The 23,537-nt window shown below is 47.7% G+C and overlaps 1 protein-coding gene across 4 annotated transcripts in view; it reads right to left on the bottom strand.

The window, feature by feature from the left end:
• The window catches only part of DAB2IP (DAB2 interacting protein), a 132,187-nt gene that overhangs the window by 60,826 nt on the left and 47,824 nt on the right, over window positions 1-23,537 (bottom strand). The window contains exon 1 of one of the 4 annotated variants that reach the window (XM_069032192.1): window positions 9,144-9,313. The exons of the other annotated variants lie outside the window; for them this stretch is intronic. The gene's annotated coding sequence lies outside the window, so the exon portion shown is untranslated. Of the gene's footprint in view, window positions 1-9,143; window positions 9,314-23,537 lie in introns of those variants that run through there. 4 annotated transcript variants of the gene reach the window in all.

Below are 23,537 nucleotides of genomic sequence, written 5' to 3'. Positions count from 1 at the left end.
AAATTTGAGGGATGTGGCCTGAATGGGGAGGAAAAAAGGGAGCTTCATAGCTACACTGAGAATGCTGGAAGTCTTCCAGGAAAAAGTACAGCTCAGATCAAAGAGGAGCTGAAGGATGGTGAGAAGAAAGGAACGTTTGGTGAGAAGAAAGGAACGCTTGGCTGCCCACGTTTGGCTGGCCACATGCAAACGAACAAGCCTGAACCCTCTGTCCTCCTCCTTCCAGCCGAAGTGACTCCTCTGCTGCCTCAGAACCGCCTCAGACACACCTGCCCTGCTCCTGTCCCCGTGGGAGGCTGTGTCCCTCTGTGGCAGCAGCCCTGTTTTAGTGGGACGAGCTGGGCACCAGCTCAGAGCCCGGGAGTCCAGTCTGTGGCACTGGATCCACCACGACACCAGGGACATTCCCGTCCCTTGGCTGCTGAACACAGGATGGGGCAGGATGGTGTTTTCCTGGGGAATAGCTGTCGACAGGAGGGATCACTGCTCAGGCAGGGCTGTGGGAGCAGGACACAGGCAGGACATGGGGGAGGCCAAGGTGCTGGGGACTCGCACGCTCTGCTGCTGCTTCTCGTCCAGTACAGAGAGAGCTCAGAACCGGGGCCCAGGGCTCCAAAGCCCCGCTCTGGAATGCTTTACCTCATCCTGTGCCTTGTTTCAGCACTGTCTGTCTCTCTGCCCTTTCCCAGTGCTCCTCACGCACAGACTTGTGGCTGGTCAGCACTGTCAGCCCTGCTCCCACTCCCCTGCAGTCTAGTGAGCATTAAATACACACCCAGCTCCCTGCATCTGCTGCAGATGCCCTTTGCCAGAGATGTGCAATTTTCTCTGCAAAGCCCCTAAATACCAAACAATGGCTGCTTTTAACCTCCACACTGGTTTCTGGTTTCCAGAAGAACTCTTGCTGTTGCCATCTCCATCAGCTCAGCACTGACAGCAACACAGGAGCCCTGTCCTTCCGTGGTGCTGCTGCAGCCGCCCGCCTGCAGCTGCTGCCGCCTGCCCAGGCACAACTGCCTCAGAGCTGGATATCAGCAGACACAGATTTTTGATATCCAGCTGACCTAGTTTTGACAATGGTTCGATGTCTAAACCATTACTCTGGGAGCTGAACAGGTCCCAGCTTTGGGAAGCCTCATTCCTGGAGCCCAGGTGGCCAACATCTGCCCCAGCTGCTTCCTCAGCCTTCAGCTGGGGCCTGGAGCTCATTAACACCAACAGCTCCGAGGAGCTGGGAAAGGGGACTGGAGGAACTGCTTGTGAGCTCAATTCAGCCACAAATGTGGGATGTCTGACTGATTCACAGTTGCTCTTTTTTGTAGTTCAAGCTGAAGATGCAAAAATTTTTCTCAATGAGAACATCTCGGCAAGTTCTGAGGTTTTTGAGGCTTGCTTTGCTTTTCTTAGCGAGGTGCTTAGTGGGTCTGACAAGCTTGACATCACAGACATCAAAAATGTGTTATTCTCATTCAGTTTTCTCTATATTTAGCTTCTTTCCCTGTAGTTAGTTTGTTTCCCTGTATTTAGCTTACTGCTGTTTGCCCAGTGAAGCACAAAACCAAACACACCTCATTGTTAGCACTGTGCTAACACACAGCAGCTCAGACAAACACATGTGCAATTACAGGTATTGTATGTGTCAGGCCAGAACAATTTGATCTTGAGACCTAAAAAACCAGTAGAGAATGATAAATATAAATAAACAGGAGAAGGACACTGAGCAGATGAGTTCAGCGTAAATGATGGAGCAAACTTTTCCTTTCAGCTGAAATGATTAATTGAATTACACTTGATAAGGATTCAAGCATGTCATCACTTTCCATTAGTAATAATAATAATAATAATAATAATAATAATAATAATAATACCAAAGTACTCTTTGTTGTGAGGTAACCTGACTGGGGATTTGTTAAAGAACATTTAATTACAGGGCTACTTCATTAAATGTAAAAATTAAACTGAAGACAAGAGGCTTTGATTTGTGGAGGAAAAAGTAACAGGGAAAAAGAGGCACTTACAGGATCTAAAAGGAGATAAACACCCTAAAAAAAGCACTGAAGAACAAATTCTCATGTTCAGAGAGAGAAACCTGCCTGGGACACCCAGGACAAAAAGCTGAGAGAAGCCAACTGAACAAAACCAGAGAAGGGAGAAAAGCTCCAGAAATGGAGTAAGAAAGTTGGAACAATTACTTCAGAAATGAATTTTAAGTTGGCTACAGCGTCCTCACTCTGTTTCACCATCAGCTGGGTGCACTTCCTTTCCCACAGGGCAATCCAGAGGCAGCAGGGAGGGGAGGCAGGAGCTGTTCTTGCCACCACCCTGGTGTCCTGGTTCCCCCACCGCTCCCAGGTCTGCCCTCCTGCACCCTCACTGCAGCTCCTGGAGAGTGTTTGTTTTCCAACAGCTTGTCCTTATCTGTATTTGTGGAAGCATTTCACAAACTCCATCAGTGCCTCAGGGAGCTGTGCCATGGTTTAAATGGACTGGGAGCTGGGAATGACTCAGGAACTGGCTGGAATGGTTCAGATCCTACATGTGGAGTGGTGGGAGCTGATCCAAGGTGGGTGGGAAGAGAAAAATGATCAAACAGAAAAGCTTGGATCTTCTGAATACATTGGGTTTCTCTTAAGCCAGGCTGTATCTTCTCTTTCCAGAACATCCCCCTCACACCTGCCAATGCTTAACTTTTAAAATAGTTGGTGCTGCTTCCAAAATGTGTCTGCAACACTTCCAAAAGAGATAGTTTCCCTAATAAGAAAAATAAAGTCCTTCCTGAAAGAATGCTATCATTAATAACCCCTTACTGTCATGCTGGTCTCCTGTTACCCCTAAAATCCCCAAGAGCCATTCAGTCTGTACCTGCTGGCTCGAGGCGCCTCTTGGAGCCCAGCTGTGGGACTGGGACTAAATGGACTCCCCACCCAGCTGGGCTGCTGCGAGCACTGGTGTTAATAGACAGAAACACCCCCTGCTTTCAGACCCTGAGTGCCTTTCACAGCTGAGTAACTCCAGTCACCAGCCAGGCCACAGCTGTGTCGGGAGAGACGATGGAGAAAACGCCGCGCGCCTCCGGAAAGTTTCATGCTTGTCATCGTCTGTAACAGGATGTTCTGAACAGAGGTCGGCTGCCAATACAGAAAAATTAAGACCCATTTTTAAACTCCACTGAAATGCTCAATGCTGCAGGAAGGTTTCCAGGCAGAAAAGTGGAGGAAATGCCACAAAAAGTGGTAAAATATGTGGACAGTCCTGCCGAGGAGAGCATTCCAGCATGGCATGTGAGAGGTACTGGGACAGGGCTTGGAAGTCCCAGCACCACCTGAGTTATCCTGTATTACACTTCATTCCTCTCACAGAAACAATAAACCTGGTTTAGGAATACAGTTCCACAGAAATACTGGGAGATACACGGGTTTATAATTAGCACCAACTTTAGTGTCTATGTGAGCAAAGAGGTCTCTGAGGTCCTTGGTCAGGGAACAATTCTGTTTGAGGCCCAGATTGATGGTGTGGTACAGCTGTGCAGAGGGGACTCAGGGCTCCAAGAGTTTGGTTCCAAAGCACTTTTAGGGGATCTTCCCACAGCACAGAGGACGCTCACAGGGCTCCTGGTGATCCATGAGGCTGCCAGGACAGGGTAGGGACTGGAGTATCTTTTCTAACCAGCTCCTGGCTAAGCAGGAGGAAGAAGCAGAGATGGAAAATACCCTGAGGTTATAAGATGGTATTTAAAAAAAAAAAAAGTTCAATTGAGAGATTATTCCTGGGATTTGACTTGCTGCCATTCCCATTGGCATTTCTGGGAAGTTTTCTTTTCACAAATAAAATATATTTTAAAGTAAAATGTCTTGCTTATAGGTTTTCTGGTGCAACCCGGTGAAGAACACTGCATAATATCTTTGTAGAAAATAAAGCTCAATTATCTAACAGGCCTTGGATCTGTGCTGCAATTGTAGCAACAGGGTGGGCGCCCCAAGCAACAGGAACTGTGCAAATATAGAAAGTGAACAAAGCCCACAGAGATTCACCATTTCAAACAAAAACTGCTCCAGTCATCCAGTCACTCAGTTCTGCCATCTGTGAAATGGAATATGGTCTGTAGCTGCTGCCTTGAAGAGAGCCTAGAATCAGACAATGCCAGAATGGTTTTGGTTGAAAGGGACCTTAAAGCTCATCCAGTGCCACCCCTGCCATGGGCAGGGACACCTTCCACTATCTCAGGGTGCTCCAAGCCCCATCCAACCTGGCCTTGGACACTGCCAGGGATGGGGCAGCCACAGCTGCTCTGGGCACCCTGTGCCAGGGCCTCCCCACCCTCACAGGGAGAGACTTCTTCTGTGTTTCACTTTGAGCCAATTACTCCTTATCCTGTGACTACTCTTCCCGATAAAGAGTCCCTCTCTGATGTTAGGAGGACTTATACAAGAGTAATTAGAAAATATTATCTCTTTGTGTTAGATGTTACTGTTCCAAGAGCCTTTTCCTGTAAGCTGCTGGGAGGCCCGGCTGGCTTTGTGGCCTTTGGCAAGATTCTTCTCTGTCCTTTCACTCCTGTTGCCAGCCCAGTATCCCAGAACAAGCTCCATCTAACCCGGGATCCTGCCTCCAGCAGGAAGGCAATCTTGTTAACAGAGAGAAAATACAGTTCCTGACCCTTCAAGGCAGGCAGGCAGAGCCCTGAAACTTTTGATTTATTCTTCTTGCTGATGTTGGTTGCTTAGCTACAAATATTCTCAATGCTCATAAAAGCCTCTCTCCATTAGTCCTCACCACAAGGTTTTAAGTCCAGCCACAGTTTATTTTTCTTGAAACCTAGGTGATGAAATTTCATGTTGCTGTTCCATCTGAGACGGAGAATGCCCTGTTCCCTGTCCAGAGCCCGACAACTGCCGTTAGCACGAGCAGGAGCAGAGGAGATGTCACCCTCCAGCACCGAAGATGGGCAACAGAGTTCAGCTCTGATGTAAGAGCACTCTTAAAAAAGGAAACAGGGAAAAAAAAAAGTAAGAGCCAAGCCTGATGAACCAAACTGAGCCTGCAGCTCAACCAGAGCTGCTGGCAGCTCGTCCCGTGGAGCTCGTCCGAGGCAATGCCTTGAAACCTGACGGGTCTGCTCAGCATCTGCTCACAGGGGACGTGCGGAGCCCGAGGCTCCCGGGGTAAACCATCCGTGGGCAAATCAGGCTGGATGGGATCAGCTGGTACAAGTCTGGCACAACAAGGGCAAAACATCCCCAATGCATGACGCCATCCCCCACAGAGCTCCCTCTCCCCAGCCCCTGACGTGTGTCCCTGCGGAGCGTGTGGCTGCCACCAACAGCTCTCCCGGGCTGCTGGAAGGTGGGAGCATTCCTTAACCTGAGTAGCACCAACTCCATCTCCCACCCTGCACTGCCTCTGTGTGAGGGACAGGAAAAGGCCATCAACAGGTGATATGAGTCACTGGGAAATTATGGTCTGGTCTCAGGCAGGGAGAAGTAAAATTACTGTGAAAACAATCACCTCGCGGAGCTGCCCGGCAGAGAACAAAGGAAGCGGGTCCTGGTAGGAACCCAGGGACAATGGTGGCACCAGCTGTGGGGACAGGGCAGGCAAGAGAACTCAAAAGTGGGCTTTTTCCTGCCTGCTGAAATTAGAGAACAATGAGCAAAACCTCTGTGGTAGGAAAGGGAAGCAGCTTAGCAGGAACACACAGCTTTGGCACCCATGTGCTTCTAGTAGACCAGCAGTACCCAGCTCCTCCCAGCCCAAACTGGAATTCTGTGATCCCAAAATTACTGGACAGGAAGGAACAGACAAGCACAGAGAACTGTGAGGGGTGTCACATTCTGATGACTAAAAGCTGGAGCACTTGAACAGTGAAAAGCACCTTTTGGGCTCACAGTGCCTTGTGTTCGGTGAGCAGGTAACAGAGGAACGCGCTGGGAGTCAAGGGTCTCCTTATCAAACTAATTTTTTAACGAGCAACCTTGCACCGACGCCAAGAGAGAGCAGAAAGCTCCCAGTCAGCACTGCACTGCAATCAGCGATTAATTTGTTGCCCGATGCTTTACTTGCTGCCCATGACAGAGCTCATAAATCCTCATTTTTATTGATGACCTGGCTGAGGGGCCACACTGGAAAAGGCTGGCTTGTACTGCAGGTGTCCTGGGCAATCACCTTGCAGGATATGACAAACTGCTTAGAGGCTTTGGTAAAGCCTTTTAATCATTTTATCAGTCTAATTCTTGTTTTTATTGTCTTTGCTGTAAATTTATGGCAGCAGCTCAATTTGCATCCTGCTCTTTCTGGGAAATGGAGTGTGAGACCCTCCCATGGCAGCAGGGCAGAGGCTGTCACCTCTCAGTGCCACAGCACCAGCAAAATTGCTACTAGCAAGGTCCCAGTCAGGCCCAAGGCAAGCGGGGCTGTTCTCCCCTCCCGTTTCTGGGTGCTGGTGTTACCACAGTGGAAGGGATGACATGAAGAAAAACTGCCTGTTTAAAAAAAGACAGACATTTCCTATATGGTGAAGAGGTGGAAGAAGGAACCAGTGCTGGGGGAAGGGAGACTCTATTGGAACAAGTTTTCAGCCATCAATGTCTGCTGGACAAGTCTTTAAAAGTATTAAAGTCTGGGTCTTAACAAGCCTTAAAATCTGGGTCTCCAGCACCTAAAACTGTGTCTGAACTGAAAAGTGCCTTTACATGTTGGTATGCCAGGTGATACAACTCCAAGTTCTTTGAATGTCTCCTCTCAACACAAGTGACAATTGTATCTTATTAAACCTGTCATCAAATTGCAGGTCTCTGAAACAGTGCAAGTCAAAGAGAAGCAAAGCAGGGGGTGTTTCTGTACAATACCCAGCGGAGCTGAGGGAGCCTTTTACATAAGAAAGGTGTTATTTCTGCCACTTTGAGCAGAAGGAAACTCAGGGAATTACTGAGTGCTTTCTCATCCCACTCACTATCTTCCCAGCTTCCCCAGTGCACTCCCTGGGGCCAGAACAGCCTGGCAAGGAGCTGTGACAGAGCATCAGGCATGAGGCTGTGGCTCGGGCTGGGGCAAGTGGAGCTCCACACACAGGGGTCACTGCAGGCAATGGAGATGTCTCCTGAGGAACTGGGGCTCCCCTTTGTCTCCAGCTCTGCCCTTCCACCCGCTCTGCCTGCATCTCCCTGTGCCAATATTGGCACTAACAAGGCCACAGGAGGCAGCTCAGCCTCACCAGTCTCTCTTATCTTCACAAGCCCCACGGCAGCTCTCTTCTCCCGGGCTCCAGTCCTGCCCAGGGACACTTCCCACTAATTGCTGTGCAGTGGGAAGGAGGATGGTGCCAGGAGGTGCAAACAAACTGGAAGGTCACACGTGCTGCTGGCTGGGCCTCTCCAAAGATCGCCCAGACCCAACCCTGCTTCCTCAGTGCTGCTCAAAAAGACTGAACTCATGGCTGGGAATCAAGAGAAAGCAAGGAGAGTCCTATCAGCTTACCTCTGAGCATTAACACAACCATTAATTACCATTTGCTCATCAAGCTACAGCTTAATGAGAACCAATAGAGATGGGGCCATGACCTTTCCTCCCTCCCTGCACACTCCTTTCCTGGAGTCCTCCAAGCCTGGTCCTGCCTGGGGCAGATGCTCAGTGTCACTGCTGGGACAACTCATCAGCTGTGACCAGCTCACAAATCTGAATGAGGCTTAATGCAAGAATTCCCTGCTTTCATTCTATGTAGGTGTTCCTAGTTGTAGGTATCACAGAATCCCAGAATGGTTTGGGTTGGAAGGGACCTTAAAGTTCATGTGGTTCCAACCCCCTGCCACGGGCAGGGAACCTTCCACTAGACCAGGCTGCTCATATTATTATAAATACGCTTTGTTTTCAAGCTGTGCTGTGATTATTATTTACTGCATTTATTGGCCAGTGCATGGCTATGAGGGCTAAGAGGGGTTCTGCTGCAGTTTAAGGTATTGCAAGTGATACTGGCCACCCTGCAACTTTTGGAAAAAAGGAGATGGGAGGGAAGAAAATTGTCTGAAGCCTAATGAGGACACAAGCACTCGCCAGATTTTAATTTGAAATACTTTCTTTCTTTTCAACCATATCCTTTTCTGCTGGGCTCTGCAAAGAGCAGAGCTGGACAATCGTACGGGAAGCTGGGAGAGACTAACAATAGAGGAGGAGTGGAGAGGGGAATGGAACCTCCCTGGCTCCTTGTGCTCAGAATGAAACAGATAAAGAAACAAATTGCATAAAGGATGACTAACAAAGACAGCTTTAAAAATCATTTCAGGGTTAATCTTCTCAGGTTCACAGCAGGGACAGCAGGAAAGGACATTCAGTTTCACACATTACGTAAGTTTTAGTCCATCTCCCTTTCAAGTTCTCCGACTGCTCCTACCACGTATCCAGACACCCACATCCCCGGGACTGCCTGCAAACACCCCGACCGCCAGGCACGGCCACTTCTTTCTTTACAATCACACAGATCTTTTACAACGGCTTTGAAAAATCTGGGAATTCTGCCTGGCCCCTCCGCACGCTCTGCTCCCCGTGGATGTGAGGGAATTGCTTGCTTGTGATCTGTGCTCCCAATCCACCGGATCCCTTCTGCAAGAGCATCAGGGCCCAGAGCAAACACCTCTCCAGCAAACCATGTCACCATTTGATTCCTGCATCCTCCTCTCTTCCCACCAGTGCCAGAGGGAGCGCCGGACGCTGCGTTCCTTGGCGGCTGATGGAATACAGAGCTTGGCTCCAGGCGCAGCTGCCCCGACCCCCACAGGCTGATTCCACAGGAAACAGCACAAACATCTGCACCACCGAACTGCCGGACAGACCTCGGCAGAGCTCTGCTCCAGCAATCCAACCGCTGGAAATCCGGCACACTGCAAGCTGCCGTAGCCCTAGCAGTCCCCATTAGCTGAAACAACGTGCTGGAAAATCAGTTTTCTCCATATCTGCTCCCTGTCCCTTTTGAAAATGCAGTATATCAATTCAAAAGATTGTAAAGGTCCAGCTTTTCCAATCTGGATCGTCTACTTCCAGAGGAAGCTCATAAAGGTGCAGGGAATACTTTGTCATTGCAGTGCCATTGCACTTTGGCAGATCCTGGTGAACCACCGAAGAGAAAGGTAAGTGGAAAACTACCAGGCACTTACCCAAGCCTCCACGGGACAGAGAAATAAGATCAGGACAGAAAAATAAGATCAGGACAGAAAAGCAATGCTGAAGTCCCCGGGAAAGTCAGCTGCTCCGGGAGCAGGGCGAGTCCATCCCCCCGGCTGCCCTCCCTCGGCCGGCTCTGCCCGCTTTGGATTCAGCTGCTCTGGAACCGCTCGCAGACTCCCGGACTGCGAGACTTCCTCTGCAGCTGATAGTGGGGTTATGAAAGTAAACTGACTATTGCCCTTTGTGGGGGAGGAGGGGGCTGGGAAGCTCAGCCCCTTCCCTTCCTTTGTAATTCAAGCCCTTCCTCGAGGCTCAGTGTTTTGGAGGAGAGGCATCTGCTCCCAGCCCCTTCCCTGCTGCCGAGGAGCTCACACCGGTCCTGGCGGCGAGCCAGGCTTGCAAACTGCACTCGGAGTTTACATGACAAAGCAGCTCATTCCTAATTAAACTTCATCCAGCATTTTTCTGTCTCATACATAATTAGTGCAGAACAACAAACCTAGAGGTAAGAAGGGAGAGTTCGAGCACGGGCTGCTCTGTCTGCACCTCTGATTCATGTTAAGATTTCCTCTTTATTTATGCAGTAACTATCTCGCATCACTTCCAAAACATTCCGTATCCACCATCCCTGCTGGGGACACTCGGCCGAAGGTTGGGCAGTGCTGGGAGGATGGATGGGAGGAGGGATGGGAGGAGGGATGAGAGGAGGGATGGGAAAAGGGATGGGAGCAAGGATGGGAGAAGGGATGCTGGTTGTGCCAGAGGAGTGCACATTCCCGAACCCTCCCGGAGACACGGCGCTGCTCCCAAAGCCTGTCAGTGCAGTGTCAACATCTTTCCATAGGCAGCTGCATCAGGATCGGGCAGCTCTGCTCTTTATTACTTCCTGAAGGCAGTTAATCTTTAAAGCTCAAACTATAACTGCTGTCAGCTTAGCTCGCAGCCTCCTTCTATTGGTATTTACAAGTCACATTTTAAATTGCGAAGAAGTCCAGGCATACGGGAGTTTGTCCACAAACCAGACAGACAGGAATTAAAGCACATTTTCCTCAAATCTGCTTGAAATCTAAACTTTTATTATTAGGCATCTCCAGCGCGATAATAAACTCTAGTCCCTGACAGGAACATATGGATCTCGTCTCCACTGTATTCCAATATTACAATAATCCACAGTGACCTAGTAAACAGGCTCAATCCAAAAGATTTTACTTCAGCTAGTCAATGAGAAAGTTCTGGGGTGTGACAGAAATAAAAGGAAAAAAACCCTGAAAATTTTGTTTAATTTCCCACAACCCCTTATGACTCCCCCTCTCCTGACACACATCCTCCCCGAGGCAGAGGCTCTCACTCATTTCTGATGGCAAATGTTTAGATCTGCTGCTCTGGTGATGGCCACAAACAGTGGGGGATGGCCAGATTATCCATCTCAGCTGTTTGCACCATTCCCTGAGTGAACAAGAAAGGGAACCCAGAGCATCTGCCATGAGCCAGTGCTCCAGGAGAGCCCTGAGCAAGGACTTGCTGCTCCTCAGGACACATTTTTATTGACAGAAGCAAGTGGAAGGGTGGAATTCCAAAGGCGTTCTGTTCTCTCCTGCGTTTCTGCTCAGGGCCCAACCTTATGCCAACAGCTCACCAGAGACTTGTGAACAATCCCAATAATGTACTTCACTATTGCCCCAAAGCAAACACCATCCCGCTAATCTCCCCGGGGCCATTTGCTCAGCTGGCTCGCGGGACACGCGGGCACGCGCTGCCTTCGCTCTGAACCACTTTGTACCTGAACTCAGGTGTTCAGGAAACCCTGCTGCATCCACACCTGAGAGGCAAGAACAGAACAGGTTTGCAATCCCTCTGATGAAATGTGTTTGGTGTCTTCAGGCCAGATGCCAACCTAAGTCCAGTGGTGGTGTTCCCTCTGACTTAGCAGGAGCAGGATCTGACCCCAAAGCATCTGTGATGGGATAACTGCAAGCTTCCCATTTCCTGGGATCGCCTCCTTGCTCACACCAAGGGTGGATTGCCTCTACTGTCAGCCTGGCACTCAGGGCTCACCTTAACTCTTGGCCTTAGGGCACCACTGGTAGGTAAATACTAAATGGCACAATAAAAACATGGACAGTGTAAGGTAAGACTGGTAAAAGAGTTCAGCTAAACAAACAAACAAAAAACCCCCAAATATGTGTTTGTATTGTTCTAAGACACAAGGAGCTTGTTTTTCTTCTAATTACACTGGTTCAAAGTAATTATTCTCATTTATCCTCCATGTACATGAGCATATCAAAATAGGAACTGACCCAGCATCAAATATTCCCTGTTTTAGGAATTATTCCAGCTGCTCATAACACGGAAGGTCCACAAGAGCCTGGGAGAATGTATCCACACGCAGGCTTATCTCTTCATTTCAGACCATTCATCATTCCTTGCCTGGAAGCAACAGTTAATTTACAATAACTCAATGTCAAGATGGCAGTTTAAATCCTCTTGAGGATTGCCTCAGGAGAAGATTTTGTCCCAGTTCTTCTGCAGCTACTGTAGAGTCAGCCTCTTTTGAAGTCACTCAGCTTTAGAACGTGATAGAAATAAAGAGTGAAGATCTGTTGGTGCCCATCCCAACCCAAGGAAGGATCAGCTCTCCAGAGCCTTCTCTTGGGATTTCAATAGGGACAGAAATTAGAGTCAGAACGTTTTGGGTTGGAAGGGACCTTAAAGATCATCCATCTCCATCCCCCCTGCCATGGGCAGGGACACCTCCCACTAGACAGAAAGGAAGAATATGGTCAGCCAGAAAATCCTGCATGGCATGGAGATGATTTCCTAGGGTGTCTCATTTTCTCTGGACATAGATTTAAACAACTCTTGTACAAAGTAGGAGATACTTCCAGCTTAGAGTGGAGGACAAGGACCAGAGCCAACACCAACAGACTGGACCTTTCTGAAAAGGCCACATCACAACCAGATCTGTTCCCCAAACCTCCCAAACAGCAATCCCAACAAAATCCCTGGGAAGAACCCTCAGAGCAGAGCAGAGTTTCCACACCCCCTTCTCCCCTTTTCTGTCTCTTACATTTACTTGGATTCAGCTTTATCTCTTCATTTTAAGGACTCTCTCACCACATTTTACTGGCGTTGATGGCCCTTTTACCAAGGACAATCTGCATCGAACATTTTGGAAAGCAATGATTTAAGAAGCTGCAGGTAGCACGGCAGAGTGGCTGACGAGCCATCTCTGGAAATCAGAAGGTGTCTAAAGAGGGTGTTTACAAGCAGAACGCTGCTAAAAGTCTGCCTTGGTTGCAGATAACAAGGCTGAGACAATGACAGATTTCCTTCCCCTGGCAGCCAAGAGCAGCTCCCCGTGATTGCCTTGCCGTGTTTATCCAGGATGCTGGGAGAGAGCAGGCACCAAATATGCAATTAATTGGCAGTTTGCAAGAGCATATTGCCTAAAGATAAACAGAGTGGGTGATCGTGTCGTATGGAAAATGGCTGAGTGCTGCAGATGTAGCGCTGACCCAGTTTAAAAAAAAAGAAGGTTTTTTTGTTCTCTTGGAAAATAAATGTATTGAAATGAATACTTTTTTCTTTTTCATGGTCCCTCTGGCTGTTGAATATTTTGTGTACGTAAGCCATTCTAGGTTCTTTCTTAATCTGGAAGTACATAGTAAATTATGAATTAGCTGAGAAGTTTTCCTGCTGACATCAGAGGAGCAGGGGGCACATTGTGACACGGTGTTAATGGCCTTTACTCTTCACAGAGGGTGTTTTGCAAGCAGGAGAAGGCACAACTGCTGGATTTAACTGGGACTCAGGTGACATGGAAAGGAACAAAACTGCTCAGGATGGGGGATGTGGAGATCAGGTCTAGAGGGAGGAATGGTTTTTCACAGAATCACGGAATCACAGAATGGTTTGGGGTGGAAGGGACACCTTCCACTATTTCAGGTTGCTCCGAGCCCTGTCCAACCTGGCCTTGAACACTTCCAAGGATGGGGCAGCCACAGTTTCAGGGAGGAACTGGACCAGGATCAGGGGCTTGGCAAATGGAGAGTGCTGTGAGTGGGAGGAACATGCTCCAGTTGCCAAATACAGATATTGTCAGACAAAAAGGCACTAAGATGACATGAAACCCAGAGTCAGGGAAGGAAAAGAATGATACAGGAAAGGACTGAATGCCCCTATTCTGAGGGGCTCAGAATAGGATACACACTGTGGAAAATACGCTGAGGCTGGAAAGGGAAGGGGAAAAGCAACCTGAATGTGATGCTGGTTAAGCTGGGAAGCTGGAGAGACATAAGAAGGGATATCTGTGACATGATCAGGGCAGCAGCACAAACCTGTGGATCAAGTGCGAGGCACAAATGCTAAAGAGATGAGCTCTCACTTTCAGGAGACAGAATTCATTAGTAGGAAAGTCCTCGATGTAGAATTTCAGACTTAATGTTCTGCAGCTCCCGTGCACAGCAATAGCAGGACACGAAAATCAGTGCCCTCACAGGACAAAAGGACACTCTCCCCTCTCATTTTTTATATTCAGTGCTATAAAACTCAAGTCCAAAGCATGTGACAGATCTCTCACTTCATTTTACTGCTACCACACTGACCTTTCCAGCACTGATCAGATCCAACAGGAAAACAAGTCACAACCTGGCAACCTCTTTGCAGGGACAATGCACCGAGATCGTATCTGGCCTGACCAACGTGACACACCAAAAATGCCTTTACAGGAATTCCTGATCCCATGGAGAGATTGTTACAGAAGGCTCTGACTTGTTGTTTTGCTGGATCCTCTCCCTGTGCCCTCGGCCCAGGCTGTGAATGGAGTGGACAGGGTACACTGCACACTCCACAGGTGAAGATGCTCCTTCTTCTACACCGAGGTGATTCCAGGTGAATTCTTCATGCAGGACTCAGTCCAGATTTCCTTTGAATTCCCCCAAAGGCCAGGCCTCAAGGAGGAATTGGAACACCAACACAGCAGCTTGGTGTTTCAGAAGCATAGCAAAAATTCAGCAGCTTTTAAAAAAATCTTTTTCTTTTAGATCAAAGTTTCTGTATTTGGGTACCTAAAATTAGCTAGCAAAATAAGTGACATTTTATTCAGAGATGCAAAATTTCCATTGATTTTAATGGATTCAGCATCCCAGAAAACTAGGCCACTTATTTATGTACCTACATAAGCATTTGAATCCCTAACTTGAAGGAGCCAAGTTTGTAAATGATGACCTTATGTTTTAAAAATCATGAGACAACTCTGCATGCATCAGTCTGTTATTCCCTTTATTTCTGTCAGCAAGGCTCATTCAGAGGTAGATTTAAGCTGTAAAATGTGCCTTTAAAGTTTCCTGCAATAAGGTCTCCTCTATTTAGCAAAACACTTAGGCACAGCTTAATGTCTTCCCGAAGAGAAGCACATAAGGGAATTGAGGCTAACAGCTTCCTCACCGCCCTCCTTGAGATGAGGAATGAATCTCTGTCTCCCCACAGAAAATTGCTGATCCTGATGGGAATGGCTCAGCAGCCTTGAAGACTCTTTCTGCCTCATCACTTTACCCTAGGAACAGACTAACATTGCACAGTACTTGGGTCTACAACGCACAGCAAGGTAACAACACTGAAAAAACACTCCGCAGGTGTTCCAGGCCAGGCTGGACGGGGCCTGGAGCAGCCTGGGACAGTGGAAGGTGTCCCTGCCCATGGCAGGGGGTGGCACTGGATGGGCTTTAAGGTTCCTTCCAACCCAAAGCATTCTGTGATTCCAGGATTCTGCAGGGACGTGTGTTTTGTGCAGGGCCAGGGTGAAGGGGGGGAAAGGGGCAGCAAGAAGCAGCAAGACCCCAAGCAAGAGGTGTTCCTGGGGAGGGCAGGTGTAAAGCAGTGAGGCACCAACCCTTTGCTGATGCAAACCCTCAACCCCTTCCTTATCTTGTAACTTATCTCTTTTAATCCTGTGCCACTGAATGCCCTTCAGTAAACTGCCATGTGGCTGCTTAAGGAAAGAGCTGTATAATTTACCTCTGATTGTTTCAAACACTTGGCAGGAAACAATAGATAGAAACTGACAGGACTTTCACAGTTAACAATGCAACCTAATGAAGTGAAATACTGCTCAGAGAAATATTGTGACAGGTATCCATGGATTCAAATAAAGGAAAAGACGTGGTGGGGTAGATTGGGCTCTGCAGTCCCTCAGCCCTGACTGTGAAGTCACCAGATCTTCCTTCCCTCTGTCTGCTCTTGTGTCGGGCTGGTTTGGTTACACAGCACTGAATGCAAGTTTGTCAAAGCAGGGAAGTTAAAAAATTTCCCAGAGAGAAGCTAAAATGAGTTGAGCTCCATTCTGCCACATTTCCACATTCCTGCAGCTGTTTCCTGCAGGAGTTCACCACTGGAATGCCACGGACCATGGGAGGGAAGCAACGGGGGAAAGCCCTGGACTTGGAGAGCCACGGAAGCAGGAGTGAGCTGCCAGCAGGAGCATTTGTGTGCAGGTGATCACAGGGACAGCACCACAGGAGCTGGGCTCGGGGGCTCCTGCCCGGCTCCCTCCTGAAGGCACTGGCAGGATATCGAACCTCGGGAGGAAGAGTTACTGCTACTGCAGACAGCCACAGGCACTTTCTATTTGCCTTTATCTTACAAATTGCAGCTCAGAGCCTGAATTATTCAGAGCAGACTCCACTGACAGCTCCTTGGAGCAGGGGGGACAGACACACAGATGGCGGCTGCAGTTTTCCCCTGCGCAGGCGTATCCCGGTTCCCAGGGGCTTTGGCTGGACAATTAGCGCAATTTGTTAAGCAGGCAGGAGGCAGCGAGGTGGAGCACACCGTGCTGGGCAGGCAGACGGGGGGAACCAGCCCCTCTCCTCGTGGTGCCCTCAGAACACAGGATGCTGAGATGAGCTGCAGCCAACCTGCCCTGGCCCGGGACAGACGCCAGGATGTATGGGGCTGGTTATCTGCGGTGTCACCCACCGGCCTGGCTAAAATGACATTAGAGACCCCAAGGAAACCAATGATCAAAAGCACTGTCAGGGAGCTTTTCCCTGTTGTGATCTTCCTGTGGGCAAGGTAAGATTGTCTTGGTGTGCTGTGAGGAGCTTCTGTGCACAGAGCAGGATCAATAACCCGATGATAAATCTATCTGTTTCTATATATACACACTGCTGACTGTGACACAGCCCCGGGTCACCCCTCACAGCAGTGTTTCTGGCTGCTTGGTCACCCTCCATGCTTCCAGCCTCCCTCTGCCTTGGCCACAATGGAGAGAGACATAAGGCTGTAGCTTTCCCAAAAAATCATGGGCAAACAGAGCATCTGGACTTTGAGGCAAGTTAAACACTAGGAACTAATTTGGTTTCCATGGTGAAGGACTGCAAAGTTTCACTTACGCTAGGAAGAATGGGGGGTTTCCATTTTCTGGCCTCAGGTAAAAGTGTAAAGAAAATTACATCTGGCTGGGAGTGGAGACAACTGACTGGGAGAAAACTACAAAAGAAAATGAAGGGGGGAAGTGGTGCAGCTCCAGCAGCACTGCCTGAGTACCACCAGTGTGATGCACCCTGGCCAAATTTTTGTTATTACCTGTCCAACTCTTTTACACAACTCAATAAAGAACACCCTGACCTACAGTGGGAATATGCTCCAGCAGCTCTGAGGAAACAAGCAGGCAAATCCCTGGAAAGGCAGGAGAATGGGAATCATGGGGTGTGGAGCCAGCACAAGCCCCATGCAGGGCTCAGAGCCCACTCTGCCCCCTCTGTCCCAGCCCCTCGGGCCCAACGGGCAGATTCTCTGCATCTGTGGCCACACTCTCCCCTCTGCACACAGGGAGTTTATCTGCTCTGGACAAACCTAGAGAGGAAACATTTTAAAAAGCATCTGGTCTGCTCCCAGCAGTCCCCTCCAGCACCAGGATGCAGCATTCCTCAATACTTTTAAGCTAAAACTGTTCAAGGGAATGTGAGACATGCCAGGCTCTGTATTTCTAACAGGAGCTGACACTGCCAGCACTGGAAATCAGATGGGAAGAAGTCCTCAGACAAGGAGACTGATTAAAAAACATAACTGACACTGGCAAATAGCTTAAAGGATTTAAAACCCCCCAAATTAAATCCATCCTCAACCCAAAAATAAAACATACAGAAAATCTTTACTTTTATACAAGTCAAAGTTAATTTAAAGGCAAGGAAATACTCTAAAGGCCACATGGATTTTTCATGTATCCACACACCTGATAGTCAAGGCCCTGCTTTCAAATTGCACTTGAAATTAATTTACAATTTACTGATGTTTCTGAACTCATTAAACTAGAACTTCACAGGAGAAGGCAAATAGGGGCAACTGGATCAGATCAAATACCATTTTCTCTGTGGCAGGCTCCTGCCTGGAGCACTGAAAAGCTACCAGGAACTCTTTGGAGCAGCTGCCCCTCTGCCCTGCCCCGAGCCCTGGCACCCCAGGCACCAAAGGCTCTGGAGATGTGTCTCCACTGCCAGGCCCAGCCCCCACAGGAGCACTGTCCCACAGGCAGGTGAGGCTTGGGACTGGCACAGCCCAGCCCCATGGGACACCCCCATTGCCCCACAATTCCCTGCATGGCACAAACATTCCCACCAGGAATGGCACTGGTTTTATCTTTCAGCCTACTGTTCTCTCTGGGTTAACCAGAACTTATGTTCCATTCAGAGAAGAAAATCATTCTGCGTGTGAGAAAACACGTAGCAGGCTTGAGTGTCACACTGCTGTTACCACACCCCAGCAAAGATGAAAGAAACAATGATAATAGTAACCAAAAGTTTAAAAAATCTCTATGCATATTTCACTATGACAGAGATTTGCATGTTCATCTCCAAAACTGGGTGAAAAGTCTTAAAATACTGTTTTTTGCTATTTTAACTGTAAACACAGGAAGCTTTTTCTGTCTCTACCTACTCAATGACACCATTTCAAGACTTTTTCTACAGTTGCATTACACAAAAAGGGGAAAAATAGAAGGAAGGAAAGAAACAAAGTCCTGTCTTTTAACTAGTGAAAACGCAGTCAAAGTTATATAATAATTCTATGAAAGTGGGGGATGTTATTAGCATAGGGTGAATCAGAGGAGGTTCTGGAAGAGCTGCACAGGGCAAGTGACCCTGTGCTGTGTCTGGAGCCAAGAACAGTATTCCAGGAGGGAATCTCTCTGAACCAATGTGTTTGAAGGCTGCAAACAACCTGGATGTTCAGTTTGGTGAGTCACAGCTTGTGGCAGCCCATAAAGACTTTTGTGTCTGCTGTGACTATGATTAATCTCTCAGATACAGCCCCAAAATCAAAGTTTCAAAGGCCCTTGGCTGCAGCTGAGCCATGGCAGCACTGCTTGGGTCCCTGGCGAATTAATGCTTCAAACCTGCCCCTCCTGCAGCTGTGCCAAAGCTGCCACTGGCTCCGAGGGACAGGAACGGGCTGCAGAGGGCACGGACAGAGCTGGACTGTGCCAGCAGCTGCCTTGTGTCATCCAGGGGGACTGTCCCTCACTGGGAATACCAGGGGCTGCTCCCTGGGAAGGAGCTCGGCAGCTGCGAGGGATCAGGGGCACTGGAGTTCCCACACTGATTCCCTCTCCAGTACCTCAGCCCAAGCCCAGAGTTTTGCTGCAGCCACCACAACACAACCCACCACTCCTGTGTCCTCTGGATGTCATTCATAAATAATAAATGAAAAGGAAAAAAAAAAAAAAAAAAGAGGGAGAAAAAACCTATCTCCAATGTTTTGGAGCACACTGAGAGGCCAACAGCAGTGGCAGGCACGAAAGGAAAAGTCTAAGGGGCTGGGCTCTGGGGAACAGCAGCTTTGCAGTGTCACAGAGACAGGTTTGCCTGGCACTCGCTCCTGCTTCGCTAATGGGCCTGGTCTCATTGGGACTGAGGGTGGAAGAAATCTGCTTCCCATCAGTTTTCCTGCGCTTGGGCTGTGGGAAGTATTATTTCTTGGAGGATGAGGCAGTTTATTGGCTAGGGACATTTCTAGTGCATTTATTTTGTTGTTGTTGTGAATTTGGATTAGAGGCATCTCCTTCCTCCTGACAGTTGCTGGCAGCATGCTGTAAAAATATGATTAATTAAAGTGTGACTATGAATCCACTCAGAGGCTTAGAGTTTTCCTCCTCTTAAGACTAAATAGAGAAAGGGCCACTTAACCAAGTTCAGACCTTGAAGCAGATTTCAAAGTTCACTCAGTTTAGCTCAGCACAATGAGGGGGTTCAACCTTCAATATTTAAAAGCTACGAGCCCTTGGAGAGAAGAGACTTCTGGTCCAACCCCAAACACAGAAATAAATAAATAAGAGATAAATAACCAAGCCACACTCAGAAAGGACTCCAGCAGCACGGCAGAAATACACTGCCCACCTGGGGGATCCTCCTTAGCCTATGTGACGTTTTTACCTTTGTAGACAGCTCAGCCATGGAACAGACGCAGCCCTGAGGTTTTAGATTAAAACAACACACTCTGGCTCTTGCTCTGCAAGAAGCCACTGGAAATCCTGGAAGACCTTCAAAACTGAGCAGCATAGTACTTGAAAAAGAGACACAGCTTGACTAAATTGAAAAATCCGAATTTCCTAACGTGGACTTAAAAGGTGCCACTGAATCATTAATGACTGCAAGATAGAGCTGGCTCAATCTGAGCAGGGCTCAAGGTCTTCTTTTGAAGAAGTCAAACTTTAAAAAAAATAAAATAAGAAAAATGTCTGCTACATTCCAAGGTCACAGAGGGTTCCATGAAACTCTGTATCTCTCCCAACTCCGACTTCCTAAATGACAGTCACTTTTGAATCCGGAGCACTCACTTCAACCGAGCATAATTAGCTGGGGAAGGAAAACACATCAGCCTAAAAGACTCTTTCTCTAACAAGAGGTTGTGAGGGGCAATGCGCTGCAGATACAGATGGAAAATGGGGCTATTTATTTATTTCAAGAGCACAGAATTCCTATTCATTAAATGTTACTTTTAAGCTGTTTGGTATTCAGAGTTTTCTGACTGACAGACCGCTCGGAGGGCCGGATCGAGAGTGGGAAGCATGGTTTTGTTGCTTACAGGTATCCTTGGGGTCATTCCCAGCCCACTTTTCCAAGCTCTCACGCTAATTTCCCACCACCAGTACTATCTTCAACCCCCACAGTCAGTTCCTCGGCATCGCTAATTCTGTTTTAGACAAGAACCCAGGCTACAGTGAAGCACCTAAACAGATGAGCTGTTAGGCAAAGCGGTCAATTTAGATGGTGTAAGACCAAAAATGTAAATTTGAAATTAAACATTTAAAGTTTGGGTGAGGGCAAAAAAAATATATAAAGTCTTCGAAAGATTAGCCATTATCAGAGATTATAAATCTGCATGCTAATTTATGGGATTGCTATTGATACTTTCTTTCTAATTCAGTTTTTAGCCCTTTTCTTGCATGCAGATAAATTCTAGTTAAGAACATTGTGATGTGCAGAAGGCTTAATGCAACAGAAACCCCCAAATATGCAATTTAAGGATCTCAGGTTCATTAGTAGTCCTAGGAGCAGCTCTCTTAACAGTTTATTTCACAGAGCTGAGTCCATCTGAGACACTGGGTGCAGCAGAATCGTCTTCCCACAGACGCCCTTTGGAATGTCCGTGCCAGGCTCCTGTGGGGATGGAGCTCCTTTCAAGGGCATTCTTCACCCTCAGTCCATTTACTGAACAGGTAGAAACTGCAGAATCCTGGAAAGGTCTGTTTCCCAGAGATCCCAGCATGATCTGTCCTCTCTGCAGGCATTTTAATAAGAAAATGAAATGAATACCCAAACACTCTGCCTCTCATCAACCATCGATTCACCTACTGGCAGTTTCAGTAATAAATTAGATCAATGTAATTATTGTGTGTGCACACAGATGTCAAATCACAATCACTATGATCAGATCAGCTGGGTGTTTCCTAGAAAAACAGTATTTATCCATATTTGGTAGAGGAGAGAATGTGCATCTGCCCATCCAAACTCAAAAGAGACAAGTTTCCCAATGAGGTTTTGACACTGTGTTTCATGGACTAAACCCTGAAAATAACAGATTTTACTCTGGGAAACGAATGCATTATTTTTCTAGTTCTGTGCTCTATCCAACCACTTCCTCTTCAACAGATCCAACTATGGGAAAGGCCAAAAATTCCCCAAACTTTGTAGCTTTCAACTCATTGGAACAAGTCAGTATTTCGTGGGTACAACGCCCACCTCTGGTAGTCAAAGGCAGCAGCTGAGCTGACAGAGACCCCAAAGGAAAGCACCAAGATCCCCAGAGAACAAACCCTGTCCCCAGGACATCCCCACAAGAGGCACCCAGACATCCTCCCCCTCCTCCCCCAGCCCTCCCACTCCCTCATAAACCTCCCGGCTTTCAGACCCAGACTGGGATCCTCTGGTGCCACTGGGAAGCAGAAGAGACCTGTTGGGTGCTTGACTCCTCCAGCACATCCTCCGGGCAGGCTCAGGGATGGGGAGCTCTCCCTGCTTCTCCAGGCAGCCTGCTCCGACTGACACATGGGTGCAGGCAGGTGAATTCCCGACGCCTGGATGCCTGCATCTTCCCACCTTTTCTCGTGTTTACCTGTCAATTATCCACCCTAAATTCTTTCACCTCCCCCCTGTTGACACCTCTGAAATGCATGGTTATGAAATTCATCCTCTGTTATCTGTCAGCGACCCAGATAACAGCACTGCCTGTGCTGCACGCTCCCTTCAGCATCTCGAGAACTTATCCTTATCCAGCCAGAGCCGCTTCCCAAGCTCCGAATCCGATGCTATCGGGGCTATGTTTAGATCACACATCAGGGCCTCGTCAGACGCCGTCCCAAGGAGCATCCACCAGGGCCCAAGCCTACTTTGCTGCCTCCAATTTAGCTTGTTAACCATTCCCAAAAATGAGTATATTTTAATTACTGTTTTCTGAGAATTGGGATTATTTTCCTTCTAAATATATTCGTCTGATTATCTCCAGGATGAAATTCATTTGGTTAATTACCATCTTTTTAATTTGTTTAAGACTGTGTTTCTGTTTCCTGTGCTGTAACACCTCCCTGCCAACTCTGCCTGCATTTATTCAGTGTCTGACAGATTCCCATCTCAGGGAACAAACAGAAGGTTTCCATACAAAACATGCAGCGCCCTGAGCCTTGCAGGCAGCCTGTGATCCCACCTGAAATCCAGGGGAAGGGAGAAGCAGCACTCAAACATGAGCCCCTCTCAGCCTCTAATTCCACTTCCAATCCATGTACTCAATCCAAGCCCTCCTGGCAGACACCCCTTTATGTAACATCTCATTCATCCCCCAAACCCCAGCAATTTTGTACCTGGATTATTCTATTGTCATCTTATTACTACTCCAAAACAACAACAGACAAATTCCAATTTCATTACCAAGATCTCGATTCCAGTCACTGATGTATTTACTGGAAGAACCCAAACGTAATTTTATTTCCAGTTTTTTAGACTGTCCCAGTAATAAAAAATAAAATCTTCCGTGGGTAATGCAAATGAGACCAGTGGAGACATTAGGAGAAATTTCAGATATTCTTAAGCCAATAGAAACACCACCCAAAGGGAAAGGTCATGGCACCTAATTAAATTATATACATGGACTTGAAGTGCAGGAACACCAGGAGAGCATCCAAAAGCTTGGGAAAAGATGTTTACATGGAGAACACTGACTGTCCCAGCTGGGTGGACATGGAGCTTCCTCTCCCCATGACCTCAGCCAGGCTGATTCCCTTCTCAGTTTGCAGGGAGTTTGCACAGCAGCTCGGGAGGCTCTCCCAGGGCTGCCTCGAGACCATGGCTGTGCCCCAGCACAGCCCCTGGGCCACCCCAGCCTCAGCTGCACCCACGTTTCTTTTCCATGCCAACATATTTCCATCTTATTCAGAAAGCTGTTTGTCCCTTAACAGGGCACATTTTCCAACCAGCTTTGTTGTTCTGCAAATTATGGGCTATAAAGAATTAATGGTGGAATATAAATCAATTTAGTTCACTGAGAGAGTGTGTGTTTTATGTGGTAGAGGTTTTCAAAGAAAAGTAATTAGTTGATTTGGCATTTTAATCTTCAGAAAAATAAAGAAGCTATTTTTCTCCTAAGAGGATGTGTTTGAACACATAAACATATGCTGCTTTTTCTGAAACTATATTAAGAAGTATTATTTATTGGTTAGATGTGGCTGATAGCTATTTCTACTGTCTCAGGAAGATGCTTTGTGATAACAATTTCACTACAGGGACTGCGTTTCACTTTCCAAAATACCTGACTAAAGGCTTTAAAAAAAAAACCAGAGAGGTCCAGTTCCCTTCTCTCCCACATCTGTCCCTTTCCCAGGCATGTCCCTTTCTTCC

The sequence above is a fragment of the Aphelocoma coerulescens genome, chromosome 17, assembly GCF_041296385.1.
Source record: "Aphelocoma coerulescens isolate FSJ_1873_10779 chromosome 17, UR_Acoe_1.0, whole genome shotgun sequence".
Lineage (NCBI taxonomy): Eukaryota > Metazoa > Chordata > Aves > Passeriformes > Corvidae > Aphelocoma > Aphelocoma coerulescens.
Note: the sequence above shows the minus strand (reverse complement) of the source record. Positions and strands in the feature narration are given on the sequence as shown.